Source organism: Gobius niger (assembly GCF_951799975.1).
Source record: "Gobius niger genome assembly, chromosome: 7".
NCBI lineage: Eukaryota > Metazoa > Chordata > Actinopteri > Gobiiformes > Gobiidae > Gobius > Gobius niger.
Genome location: NC_136858.1, coordinates 26,512,068 through 26,524,089, shown reverse-complemented (window position 1 = coordinate 26,524,089; position 12,022 = coordinate 26,512,068). Strand labels below are relative to the sequence as shown.

The 12,022-nt window shown below is 40.0% G+C and overlaps 1 protein-coding gene across 1 annotated transcript in view; it reads left to right on the top strand.

Moving 5' to 3' along the window:
- macrod2 (mono-ADP ribosylhydrolase 2) overlaps positions 1-12,022 on the top strand; it is a 556,553-nt gene that overhangs the window by 380,529 nt on the left and 164,002 nt on the right. The gene's annotated exons all lie outside the window — the stretch shown is intronic.

Genomic DNA, 12,022 nt, shown 5'->3' with positions numbered 1-12,022 from the left:
TTTACCATATTAGCTTTTATAGACACAGTTAAGTGACTCCAAATACAAGAAGTAAAGCAGGTTACTAACACTATGAGCACAATGCACTTGACTGAAATGAGGTTTGAAAAGCTGATGTGCTTCTAAGTCTAAATCTTTAACTCTTACCCTTCACCGAGGGCTGGTTTCCAAAGTAATGAGTCAAAGGCATACATGAAGCAAGAATAACATGAAAATCACACTGTATATTGGAATCTGTAATATAAAAACCTTAGCATACTATTATAAAAACAAACCTAAAGCATTTCTAGCACCTTCATTATTCCATGTGATGACTAAGCAAGTTTCATCAAGAGTTTTAAAACTGAACTTAAAAAAAGATCTCTCCCATGGTGCTGATTCTGCTCTGGTGTTTGTATTTGTGTCATTGATGTGTCTTGTCTGGTTGTCCTGTATGTAAGAGGAGTATTTTTATTTTTATTTTTATTTGTGAAGTGTGTGTTGGTCTTTTTGTGGTCAACGTCTTTGTCTTGTGAATTTTGTCTTGTTTCAGACTTACTCTGCATCAAATTGCAACATTTATGTTATAATTGCGCACAATCCCTTTCAAATAAATAAATGAACTAAACTAAACTGAACTAATAAAAACAACCAGTACACCATCCATAAAAAGGCTATCTAATTTGATGCACAGTGCAGAGAGGTCTTTTTTTTATATTTTACTAATGTCTGCCGTTACAATATGCTTAACAGCAAAACTCATTTTATTTCACAAAATGAGGTATTTTGGGTGCTTTTTTAGAATTGTACAGTATCATACAAACCCACATTCACCATAGAAAGGAGGAGGGAAGCAGAAAACAGTGAGCCATATGTCTGCAGTGCGATCGTCCGAGTGTAACGCTCTTTTATATGGTTGTTGTGCTGGCGAATAATGACTTTGTCACTGTGCAGTCTGTCAACCTTCAAAGGCTGGCAATTGCCTGGAGGCCGGGGAGTCTATCTCTTTTGGGATTGGGCCATTTCATATCCAAAGTCCTGACACTGCTGAGAAATATGCTTCAGTGACCAGCGGGCTGCGGCTAAGAATAATCTACTACAGGAGCCATATTTATTCCCTTCTGCACCCCACTGACCACATGTTAATGCCTTTTCTGCAGCACTGACTCGGAGCTAACCCTTTCACAATAACGGATGTCCCTCTGCGTCCCAGTGCGGAGAGAATTAGTGCGGCAAAGTACCAATATACCAACATTATATAGCCGGTACATGCATGATACTTTCCCTAAACAATATTTTTAATTATATGGTTGTAAATGTTTCGCAGCTGTCTGCAAAAGTTCTAACACGTTTGGCCTGTCCTGTGCTCACAGTTCATTTATCTTCAATCATGGTTATTTGCATTTGCCATTTAACTAAAAACATTTAACTTTAACCTCAGCTGTGCCAATGCTGATTCCATTACTGTATGCAACAGTCGCTCGCCTTATATACTGCTCTGTCACCTCCACGATTTAACTTTGAAGTGCTTTTCATGTGGCACTTTTGAAATGTTGAAGGGCGCCTTGAAAGCAAAAAAATGTTTAATTAGCGGCCTAGCTTTGGACGGGAACCATCCGCCAACTTTCATGTCTGCCAACACCAAAAATTCCTTTTTTCTCTTTTCCGATTAGACACATTGTTGTGTGTTTGCTGCCAGCGGGTGTAAAAAGTAATGATGCACGGTGGTTCCTTCTAAATCAGTTTTCACTGTTCAACTCTGGCATTGCAGCTGCTAATATTTATTTATATATTTTGTTATTTAGTTTGTGTTGTTCTGTTAGCTTTATTGTCAATTCTACCTCATGTAAAGAACATACAGAGAATCATTATACAGTATATATAGAAAGATAATAGTTACCACTATATACAGGACAATCTCTGCACACACTAGGAGGCAGTGGGAGGGAAGAACCTGGAGGAAGAAGCTGTCCTTGTCACTTGGATCTTCTGTCTGACAAGAGCCAGTGCATTGCTCTGGTTGGGGTTGAATAAATTCCAGGTGTTCTGCTCTAAACTAGAGACTGTGCTGTCGGCACCTGAGGTGTTTGTTCTGACCACACTCTTCCACCCATGGCCACATCAATTCGGCCTGATCCCAAAGGATCAGGTCCCGCAGGATCAGGTCCCGCTGGTTTCTTGTTCCTGATGCTGGACTGTCGTCATAGCTGTCTCCCTCTTAGAAAACCCTGTCCACGTCATCACAGGAAAGCAGTTTGAACGGGCCCCGTCTATATCATTGTTTAGCCATAAATACTACAGTCCTGCACAATGAGGAGGGCCTAGTCCAGCTCGATATTTAAAAAAATAACATTAAAAGAACGAACAATGGCCTCTATAAGAAGGAACAGGCAGTGTGTGCGACTTTGCTGCTGCTTTAGTTTGGATTTCCTTGTTAAAGGGGCTATATCATGCTATTTTAGCCATTCCAAAGTTAAGTATAGGCATTTATATGATATATTGTACCTCTACCATTATGGAGCACTCATTTTTGTGATAAATATAAGTGTTTTCTGGAGGTATTTTTCAAACCCGGAAGACACAACGCTTCGATTCAGTTAACTCCGCCCCCTCTCTCCGCTCATACAACTTTACCGTAATATAAATAAACAACAATAAGTGAAGTTACTTCACGATGCAGTTATATGGAGTTGACATCTGCAACACAGCTTCATAAATGGCTAACACACATGCTAATATGCTAACACACAAGCTAACCCGCGTTTGGATTGACTCACCGCTCTGCTCCATCGTTGTTTACATTATGGGACTCGCGTTGGTTATAAAAGTTAATCCACTTTGATTCTGGCGAAGGTTCCCCAAACATCCATCAGTGACAATCACAGAAAAACACCATTATGGCTGATAGTCGCTGAATCCCGGAGAAAAAAACAGCTGAGTGGCCTCTTCCTGAAAAGGGTTGAATATAAACTCCTCGTCCTCGTAGCCAAACGCGCTTCTTTTTCTCCGTCCGTGACATTATCGTTAGTTAAGAATAAAACACAGGTGTCCAGAGTAGGTAACGAGCTCCATCTTCACAGCTGCAGCGCAAACATGACTGATCTGTTCAGACGCGATGTGTTTGTTTTGGCCACAGCTGACCTGGAAGCACTTCGGGCACATCCTTTTTTTTTTTTTTTTTTTTTTTTTTTTTTTTTTTTTACTCTTTGTTTCTCTCTTACGACAGAAATAATGAAAAAGCTGTTTTACAAATTAAAATCAGGCCGTAAGCATAGAATTAAGACATTACATTACAGACGTCGAGCACTTCCGTTCCGTTGTTACGACACAACTGAACACTCAGCCATTCACCAGGAGAGAGAGGAGCAGCTGCTCAGAGAGCATGATTCAGGAGGATTACTGAGAGCTGCGTGAATGAAGCCACAAACCACTCTGAGGGTGTTTTTGATAAGGAAATAGCATAACAACATGGCTAAAAGCTCCAAAAAGTCGATTTTGCATGATATAGGACCTTTAAGGTCTAGAGCAAAGTTCCAGTAAAAAAGCTTTTCAGCACTTTGTTTACAGTCAGAAATGTAGTTTTGCGAGCTCAAAAATCTGCTCTCTAGTGCATGTCCCTGTATTGGGGCACATAACAGACTTTTGTATATTGTGGCAAATTAAGTAAGTTTGGTCATAATTTTAACATTTACACGAAAGATCTACTCGGAATTATCCGTCCTTATGTTACAAATCTGAGGACATGTTTAAGGATTCCTCTAGCTCCATATGCTGCTAATCTCCTTTTTGACATGGACATTGGGAATTTGCATATGCCTCCGTTTGAATTCTTAGAAGCAAATATGGTACATGGTGTTTCTTTCACTTCCTCATAAAAGAGTTTTGATGCTTTCACACAGAATCTTGCTTTGATCTTGTCTTATTGCCCACCTGTAACTTACAAATGCAAGTGAGTCCTAATGCACCATGCACATAGCCTCTGCATTTAAAAAAAAAAAAAAAGAAGTATTTTCTTTGAAGGCTCAGAGGCAGAGTGAAGAATGAAAAAAAAAAAAGTACATCACAAATGTACAAGCACTTTACTTGTAAAATGTTGCCTGATTTCCTGCATCTTGGAATAAGGTTATAGGGAAGCTATGGGCGCTATAAAAGGTTGGCCTTAATCTATCATTTACATACATTCTTTCACCACGGAGAACATACATTATTATATGATTGGAAAATATTAAAACATTTAAGCAAAAAGCCTAAAAAAAGAAGTGTGTTTGCCTTTGATCAGCCGTCTTATTCGTCGGATGTTGATTCCGCGATGTGTGATGTCGGATCAGGACACGAAGACGGCCTTGATCTTATTCTCCAAATCAATTCAATACATTTTCAAAACAGAAATCCACGACAAGGGCTGCACCTGCGGCAGAACAGATTAACTTCACAAATACATAATTTCCAAGGTACTTTTTATTCGACGAGATTTAGCTGCTGTCCCTCCCCCACTCGTGTGAAACCTGTCTGTCATCCACTCCATCCATACTTTATTGCTTTAATGTCTATGCCATGTTAAGTAGAGATTAATCTGTAGGTTTGAGCGGTCACGTGTCCTTAGTTCAACATATTATGGTATCATGAAATTTTTAGCTGCTTCCCTTTAACACTTGGGAAATCAGTGTCACTGTAGACCACCGGAACTCCATGTGGCATGAATAATAAAAGGGGAAGCTTTTAATGTTTGATCTGGATTTTATATGTGTGAATTACATTTAAATATAGCTCATACGTTACACTCTAAAGGGTCTTTTTGAGGCTTAAATTACCTTTTGGAGTGATCAAGCTTGTTGTAATGTTCTTGAAAGAAAGTATATCCTATATCGCTTTTTGCTGCATTCATACATGTTTATGCAATATTGTGTAACATTCAAGCTGTCATTTGTGTTATTATCAAATATCTCTGCTCTATCATTTCATCAGGCAATTCCTTTATGTCTTCTAACCTTTAACATGAGGTGCTTTTGGACGAGAGAAACGACTTTTGGTGTTACTGTCATGCCCACGCAAACCCCTTCCTTGCGTGCACTGATTATTTTGTGCAATTTCAACAATATGCAAGTAGTTGAATACGTTTATTTGGTTTCAAAGCAATACATAATGTTTGTGCATGCATCAAATTTAACTTGTGGTTCCTTTGTCAGTGTGAGATTCCTTGGATATCCATAAACCTCTGGCTGCATAATAACATTTATCCATTAAAGACAGGGCTGTGGTGTGAACTGTGTACGCATAAATAAGCTGCTTTTCTTAATGTCTTAGCCACTGAGTGAAGCTGGTGAAAACCCCGGCACCCTGCCCTAATGGACGGCTGTATTTGCAAAATAGTTCCACTTGATCACAGCACATATAAAATACATGGCCCTTGAGCCATTAGCTTGGACCATTAGGTTTCAGGTTTCTCGTTCGCTGCATTTTTTTCATCCTCCATTTGCCATAATGACACTCAAACAATCAGCAGCCGTATTCAAATATGGAGTGTGGTATTATGCAAAGTAAAAAAAAAAAGTGATAATGTGCAATATTTGAGTAGCCGGATCTGCATGCGCTGTGTGCTTTCCCCGACAGCAGCTGATGTGAAGAGAAAGCATGACCTGCATGCTTATAGCATTACAGCAGTCACCATAGCGGATTCGTATGTGGCCTCACTGTGTAACACTGTTTTATAATAACATACTTGTAGTTGCATTTGCACAAGGTCTCCACTCACTGATGTGATTTATAAGCATAATTCCCATCCGCAAACAGGCCAGGGGCTTGAAGCTATAGGGCACCACCCCGGGTCTGCTGCTATTTACTCAGGTAGTCACATCCATGTGCCTCCGACAGCGTCCTGCAGCAGAGCACTGAGGGGCGGGTATACCCCTGTTTCCATCTGTGCAGCTGCGGTGGGACAGGCCCATTCAGCCACAGGTTGAGCCATCTTTACTGTGCCACATCCCGCTGCTTTACAAATGAGTGAAACCTGCAGGCTGTCAGCCTCTCTGTGGACTTCATTTCATGAGCACTGTCTTCATTCTCACATTGAAGTCTTTAAATCATTGCTTTAATAAGCTGCAAGAAGTGCAAGTAAGAAGATATTAAAGGAAATTCCATATGTTTGAGCTCAATTAACAGCTCCATTAACTGAGCATAAACAGACAGTTGCCAGACTTTATCCCATGCACCAGCTCGCAGTATATTTAGTCCTGTGAGCTCAACACGCAGAGAGGCTGAGTGGAAAGGTGCTCTACTTTTAAAGTGATGTGATAGATTAGGGAGGAGTTCCGGCAACAGAATAATTTCCCTTGTGACCAATTTCTGAACTCTCCCTAAGCAAAGAAAATCAGCAACAAGCCAACATGTCAGGTGTGGGGCCCGTGCTCGCAATGCTGCGGACATTGCTGACTCACTCCTAATGAGCACTCAGAGACGGGAATAATAACCTAAAACCAGAAATCATAGGTCATGGCAGCGGAGATACTGCTGGATGTCCTAATTAACACGGGGGCCTCATGCAAAGTTAGCACGTGTGCAAGGCAGGGTGCGCTAACAACTGTCAAAACTGCTCCCTACTTCGGTGGCCCAGCCTTGATCTTCAAAGCAAATGAAAGATGGGCCCTACTTATAGCGTCCCCCACAGTGGTGTATTTTTGGTGCACGCCTTGTCATGAAAAATGCGGAAGACTGAACATCATGTCACAGATCTGCTCCACAATGAGGAGATTTATTGGAGCTGACAGGCACCATCTAGTTTGCATGTGTATACGCAATACAGGCATTGCTATTCCTTTTTTTTGTTTCCCGTGTAGGCTTCATTTTGATCAGTTCAGGATGAAAGGGAGGGAAGACTTTAGCGGTTTACCTTGATCAGTGAAACATACTTAAACTTTGCAAATGTTTTCAGTGTTAGGTTTAAGCAAGGTTAAAGCAATGCATGAATTTAAATGCAGAGACTACTGCTGAGTGTGTTGTTGTAATTTATATATACGAGAATCCTCTGCCAAGACGCTCCGCCGTTTACAATTATTGCCTATCTTCCCTTTTGGCAATAACTGTCTTTTTAAGCGTCTTAATGACATTTGCATCCGCGACGAGCCAAAATCCTGTACATGTCATCTTTAAAACGTCCCGTTAAGTGCTGGCGTAATGTAATACAGCACAAATCAATGGATCAAATTGGATCAAGCGGAGCAGCAGTAAAAGCGATCGTGCCCGATGTGGTGCTCGTCTTTGCCGAACTCTCAGAAGTGGTGAAGTTATGGAGCACAAGTTTTAGTAGAGTCTGTTGACATTTTGGCCTGTAGCTGACGAGGCCGTTGGCTCGGGACAGGGTTGGCAGCGGCTCCCTTTGACTCCAGGCAAAATGGCACTGAATACAGCTGTAATGTTATACTGTGCTGAGTGTGCGTATGATCTATGTAACAATGTGCACTCGAGAATACAGTAAGGATGAATTAAATCGATTTATTTCAGTTATGTTCTTTATTTTGTTTTTAATCATCATTTTTTTATCATTACAAGAACTCTCACAGGGCCCCAATGTTTATAATTTGCTCCATTCAAAGGTATTTTATATTATGTTACATCAAAAATGACATAGGAAATAACATCAAGCAATGACTTTGGGTTTAAAAGAAGTTTAAAGTCGTACATTTTAGTAGATAAATTTACATTTCCTTTCAAAATCTTTTTTCAATGTGCTTGTTTTGTAGACAAGCTTTTGGGGGCTCCCTGTTGTGCCTCTCGGGGTCCTCAGAGGTCCATTATAACTTCCTTTTTAACCTCTTAACCCGCGCCTGAACCGAGCACATTGACTCCAGTTTGGCATTACCCAAATCTAAAAGCTTCTTGAAAAAACAACAACGTAAAAATAGCGACACAAATGTGCCGGAAAAGCCACAATAGCACAATAAACAAACGACAAAAACAGGACTAAAACACTGCCAAAAAAAAAATACAAAAGCACGATGAAAAAAAGAGACAAAAACGCTTCAATAAGTGTGACGACAATGCGACAATAAAGTTGCAATCAGTTTTGTAGGTCACATTTTTGCCACATTTGCATCACCTTTTCATCACCTTTTTCATCTCATTTTTGTCACTTGGGTAAAGACAAGCTGGAGAAAATGTTCAGGTTCAGGTGGGGGTGAAGAGGTTAATTCACCCTGTATTTACCCAGGGCAGAGTCTGAATGGACGTCCCGCGTGTGTGTTCATCCAGTTTACATTTTGATAGAGCGGGAAGTCTCCATGGCTCTGAGCGATTTTGGTCGTCTGCGACGTACGATCACTAGTGGTGAAAAAATCTTAGGTCGTAGCTAAAAATCGCAAGTCTGACGGTGAGACAGGGACAAAGATTTAAAAAGGGGTATTATGCTTTTTTCAATCACATAGCACCAGTCTATAGCACACTACAATGATGATGAAACCTTATGTTGGTCTGTAAATGCAGTCAATTAGAATAACTGCCTTGTATAAAATGGCTCTCTCAAAATGGCTGTAGCAAATGTCTTGAAATAGGCCTCTGTCTCTTTAAGAACCTCTGACCCTTTCCGACACGCCCCCTCTACACACTGTCTGTGGCATCAGTGGGGAGGGGGCACTGCTGAGGAGCAGTGGTTGGTTACTCGGCTGGTGACGAAAGCTCTGAGGCGTCTCCAGGAGGTGGGGGCGTTCCTAGGAGGACTCAGGCAAACCTATCCCTAAAATGGCTGCCATCAGAGTTTTTACAGATTACTCAAAAATACGTGAATGTGCCAAGGCAACACTTCAGGCATGTTTTTAATGAGGGAGTGACATAATAACATGATGTAAAGCTTGTAAAAGTCGATTTTGCATAATACCCCCCCTTTAAAATAGAACCGTCGTACAACCAAAGACGAGCTACGACCGACATCAGGCAGTGACACCTTGACACATCAGCACAGACCGCACTGCCGCCAGAGTCACAACAGAGGCCAGGCATGAACGAGTCTGACTCTGCACTTTACAGGACTTTCTTAGGACTTTTCCGCGGAAATAAACCCTGCTAGCATGCTAGCACGCCTCAGCTAAAGACACGCCTTCTGAAGCCTGAAACTGCTACGACAAACCAGCCATAAGATGATGCAAGACTGACTGCCAAACACAGAAATCAATTATTGCTCAAATATGTGGAGAGATTTGATCAAGTACCTAGTTTAACTCTTGAACTTCCCTTTATTGAATATCTAATGAATGTCTAAGTAAATTACAGTTAATGTCGGTTGAGTTTCATTTACAAACCCCCTCTTCCTGCCGGGCCCCATCGATGGCTTCGGCGCAGCCCGAAAATGGCCGTGCGTCTCCTCCCTTCATCGTGTGTGGTTTGTGTCAGAGGGAGACATTCATCTGGAAAGGTCAGAGCTCCGGTAAAAGATTTAAATCAGCCACAGAAGAAAGATTCCCCCTGACAGGCGGAACCGGGAAACTGGTAAATAAGAATACAAACCGACTCATACTCCGCTGCGCTGTGAGCAAGGACAAACGGGCCCGCGTCTCCAAAGCACCGCGCGCACAGGCTTCGGGAAAGAAATCCTTTTATTTTGCTAATGCGTGGGTTCGAAGATGCTTTGTCTGCTGTGAAGAGTCCTGCCATCAGAGAATCATTACCATTCATCGCTTTGAATTGAGTATCGTGGAAAAGTTGTGTTCAAGAAGTAAGGAAGTAAAGTTGAGATCATGTTGTCACAAAGGGATTAGCATGAAAAGTAAAATAAAAAATGCCAAATCCACCTCTGATAAATTGACATAATGGTGTATTATTTGCTAATGTGTGGATTTATTTTAGTTTGTTTCACACAGAGCCCTGCTGTTGTATCCTCATTATGATATATTTGTGCTTCTACTCTTAATTTCCCCCCTTCAGTTCGATTAATTGTGTGTTGGTTCAGTAATAAAGCCGTGGCGTGTTTCTAAATCGGGCTTGACAGGGTCGCTGTGGCAAAACAAACAGTTGGGGTGAGTTTTGGCTGTGTGGGATGGTAACACACGACTGTTGCTCTTGTGATGAATATTTTGTAGTATTTAGATGCTCCATATTCATCTGTTCGTGAGCGTCCCATGCAAATGTTTCCTTTTTTTTTTCTTTTTTTTTCATTTGTCATGTGATTATATTAACGCAGCCTCGGCCACGCCTCGTGATGAATGCACCAAACCAAAACCCGTATTCAGCTGCTTTCCTGGACAAATGGGACCTTTGAAAAAAATCCGTTTCACTTTACTGTTTATTAATATACTTAAAAAGATGAATGCGAAATGGGAGAGCTTACAGCGAGGCCTATGCATCATAATATATTTGCTCACAGAAGTGAAGAATAATGAAACTATTTTCAGCTATAAAGCCATGCCTGAATAATACGTCTGCCGCAAAGTGCTACAAAGCCAGGACTATTACAAGGTGGTTACTTTTTATAATCTTTTTGGAATAGACAGCCATAAATATATGCACAATTTTGCTCTTAAGCTCTTGGAAATGTTAACATTTGTAACATTTACTTTTATTTGCTTGTGTTTGTCACAGTGTGTACTGTAGCAAACTGCAAGGGATTTATCAAAAGCCATTACAAATTACAGACTGTATTTAAGCGTTCTTTGGGCTTCTGAAACAGAGGCTGCTCCATTTTTATTCCCTACAATCTTATTGTACATTCCACTCTGGACTTTAGATTTGCATTATATTTATTTATTTATTTATTTATTATTATCCTAGTGAAAAAGGGCTGTCAAAGTTAGCTCACAATTAATCAAATGAAAGTTAATTAATCATGGATTAATCACAAATGAATAAGATGTTTTGTATCTCGAGCACATGTTTCCTGAAGGACGGAGCACTGACATTAAACTACAAACTACAAATTGTAAACATAGATTTATGATATAGTTACCAGTTTCTGAATGAAATGTGAGCAAATGCTTTAAGTTAGAGCATTTTATGTTGGATTGGTGTGAATATAATAATTCAATTCAATTAATTCCGAGAACATTTTCTCCAATTTGGCATTACCTAAATCAAAAAGCTTCGTGAAAAAAGTGTCAAAATCGCGACATAAACTAAAGGAAAACGAGGTGAAAAAGCCATAGAAAATTTACAAATATGCAATTAAAAAAGCTGCATAATGAAACAACAACACAAAAGTGACATAAAAAACTAAAAATGGGTCCAAAGCGCAATTTAAAGAGCCCCAAAAAAGCAACAAAGGCTGACAAAAAAAATTGGCAATTGGCAATAATCCGATGACAAAATGGCAGTAACGCAAGGAAGAAGATCCATTGAGAGCAGTTTAGTTGGTCTTAGCTTTCAAATGAGGCGTTACTGCAGCCTTATAGGCTGTAAACTTCTAGATTTGGGTATAGCTTAATTGGAGAAAATGCACTCGATTAAAGCGGGGGGTAAGAGATTAATGTTTTTTATATTTTTAAATTGATTGACAGCACCTTTTTTTTTTTTTTGAAATCTGGAGAAAATGTGGGCTTCATATTAGAAAGTTGTTTAACTTTGGTCAAGTAAAAAGGGCTGTAGTTCAAGCCTGTGCTCATCAGTGAATAGCAGTAAGATAGAAATGGTCAAACAGTGATAGAAGTCTTGGTAGTAGTAGTCGTAGTTGTAGTAGTAATAGTAATAGTAATAGTAATAGTAATAGTAATAGTAATAGTAATAGGTAGTAGTTGTAGTTGTTTTAGTTGTTGTAGTTGTAGTTGTTGTAGTTGTAGTAGTAGTAGTAGTAGTAATAGTAATGGTAGACGACAATGACGTTGAAGCTGAAGTAGTAGTAATCATTGTAGTGTTAATAGTTGAAGCTGCAAGAGTTCAAGCAGATGAAGTGAAGTAATAGTAGAAATAGAAGTAGCAGATGCTGTTCTAGTAGCAGTAGGAAGTGTAGTAGTGTAGAAATATAAAAAACGCAGTAGTCGTGTTAGCCGGTGAGTGTGGCGTGAGAGAACACACACAAACACAAACAACATTTGTTCCGGCTTGAAATGTATTTCAATAATGGAATAAG